Below are 2,703 nucleotides of genomic sequence, written 5' to 3'. Positions count from 1 at the left end.
ACTACTCCTCCCGTCGTCCTCGCCCATACTACTACTCCAATTGGCCTCGCCCACACTACTCCTCCCGTCGTCCTCGCCCACACTACTCCTCCCGTCGTCCTCGCCCACACTGCTCCTTCCGTCGTCCTCGCCCACACTACTCCTCCCGTCGTCCTCGCCCACACTGCTCCTCCCGTTGTCCTCGCCCACACTGCTCCTCCCGTCGTCCTCGCCCACACTACTCCTCCCGTCGTCCTCGCCCACACTACTCCTCCCGTCGTCCTTGCCCACACTACTCCTCCCGTCGTCCTCGCCCACACTACTCCTCCCGTCGTCCTCACCCATACTACTACTCCAATTGGCCTCGCCCACACTACTCCTCCCGTCTTCCTCGCCCACACTACTCCTCCCGTCGTCCTCGCCCACACTACTCCTCCCGTCATCCTCGCCCATACTACTACTCCAATTGGCCTCGCCCACACTACTCCTCCCGTTGTCCTCGCCCACACTGCTCCTCCCGTCGTCCTCGCCCACACTACTCCTCCCGTCGTCCTCGCCCATACTACTACTCCAATTGGCCTCGCCCACACTACTCCCGTCGTCCTCGCCCACACTACTCCCGTCGTCCTCGCCCACACTACTCCTCCCGTTGTCCTCGCCCATGCTACTACTCCAATTGGCCTCGCCCACACTACTCCTCCCGTCGTCCTCGCCCACACTGCTCCTCCCGTCGTCCTCGCCCACACTGCTCCTCCCGTCGTCCTCGCCCATACTACTACTCCCGTCGTCCTCTCCCACACTACTCCTCCCGTCGTCCTCGCCCACACTGCTCCTCCCGTCGTCCTCGCCCACACTGCTCCTCCCGTCTTCCTCGCCCACACTACTCCTCCCGTCGTCCTTGCCCACACTACTCCTCCCGTCGTCCTCGCCCATACTACTACTCCAATTGGCCTCGCCCACACTACTCCTCCCGTCGTCTTCGCCCACACTACTCCTCCCGTCGTCCTCGCCCACACTACTCCTCCCGTCATCCTCGCCCACACTACTCCTCCCCTCGTCCTCGCCCACACTGCTCCTCCCGTCGTCCTCGCCCACACTACTCCTCCCTTCGTCCTCGCCCACACTACTCCTCCCGTCGTCCTCGCCCATAGTACTACTCCAATTGGCCTTGCCCACACTACTCCTCCCGTCATCCTCGCCCATGCTACTACTCCAATTGGCCTCGCCCACATTACTCCTCCCGTCGTCCTCGCCCACACTGCTCCTCCCGTCGTCCTCGCCCACACTACTCCTCCCGTCGTCCTCGCCCATACTACTCCTCCCGTCGTCCTCGCCCACACTACTCCTCCCTTCGTCCTCGCCCACACTACTCCTCCCGTCGTCCTCGCCCATACTACTACTCCGATTGGCCTCGCCCACACTACTCCCGTCGTCCTCGCCCACACTACTCCTCCCGTCGTCCTCGCCCATGCTACTACTCCAATTGGCCTCGCCCACACTGCTCCTCCCGTCGTCCTCGCCCACACTGCTCCTCCCGTCGTCCTCGCCCACACTGCTCCTCCCGTCGTCCTCGCCCACACTGCTCCTCCCGTCGTCCTCGCCCACACTACTCCTCCCGTCTTCCTCGCCCACACTACTCCTCCCGTCGTCCTTGCCCACACTACTCCTCCCGTCGTCCTCGCCCATACTACTACTTCAATTGGCCTCGCCCACACTACTCCTCCCGTCGTCCTCGCCCACACTACTCCTCCCGTCGTCCTCGCCCACACTGCTCCTCCCGTCATCCTCGCCCACACTACTCCTCCCGTCGTCCTCGCCCACACTGCTCCTCCCGTCGTCCTCGCCCACACTACTCCTCCCTTCGTCCTCGCCCACACTACTCCTCCCGTCGTCCTCGCCCATACTACTACTCCAATTGGCCTTGCCCACACTACTCCTCCCGTCGTCCTCGCCCATGCTACTACTCCAATTGGCCTCGCCCACATTACTCCTCCCGTCGTCCTCGCCCACACTGCTCCTCCCGTCGTCCTCGCCCACACTACTCCTCCCGTCATCCTTGCCCATACTACTCCTCCCGTCGTCCTCGCCCACACTACTCCTCCCTTCGTCCTCGCCCATACTACTCCTCCCGTCGTCCTCGCCCACACTACTCCTCCCGTCGTCCTCGCCCACACTGCTCCTCCCGTCGTCCTCGCCCACACTACTCCTCCCGTCGTCCTCGCCCACACTACTCCTCCCGTCGTCCTCGCCCACACTACTCCTCCCGTCGTCCTCGCCCACACTACTCCTCCCGTCGTCCTCGCCCACACTACTCCTCCCGTCGTCCTTGCCCACACTACTCCTCCCGTCGTCCTCACCCACACTACTCCTCCCGTCGTCCTTGCCCACACTACTCCTCCCGTCGTCCTCGCCCATACTACTACTCCAATTGGCCTCGCCCACACTACTCTTCCCGTCGTCCTCGCCCACACTACTCCTCCCGTCGTCCTCGCCCACACTGCTCCTTCCGTCGTCCTCGCCCACACTACTCCTCCCGTCGTCCTCGCCCACACTGCTCCTCCCGTTGTCCTCGCCCACACTGCTCCTCCCGTCGTCCTCGCCCACACTACTCCTCCCGTCGTCCTCGCCCACACTACTCCTCCCGTCGTCCTTGCCCACACTACTCCTCCCGTCGTCCTCGCCCACACTACTCCTCCCGTCGTCCTCACCCATACTACTACTCCA

The sequence above is a fragment of the Phyllobates terribilis genome, unplaced genomic scaffold (genome assembly GCF_046119375.1).
Source record: "Phyllobates terribilis strain yellow unplaced genomic scaffold, ASM4611937v1 Scaffold_1653__1_contigs__length_236462, whole genome shotgun sequence".
In the NCBI taxonomy this organism is placed as follows: domain Eukaryota; kingdom Metazoa; phylum Chordata; class Amphibia; order Anura; family Dendrobatidae; genus Phyllobates; species Phyllobates terribilis.
The sequence above is the reverse complement of the archived record's forward strand: the minus strand, read 5'-3'. Positions refer to the sequence as shown.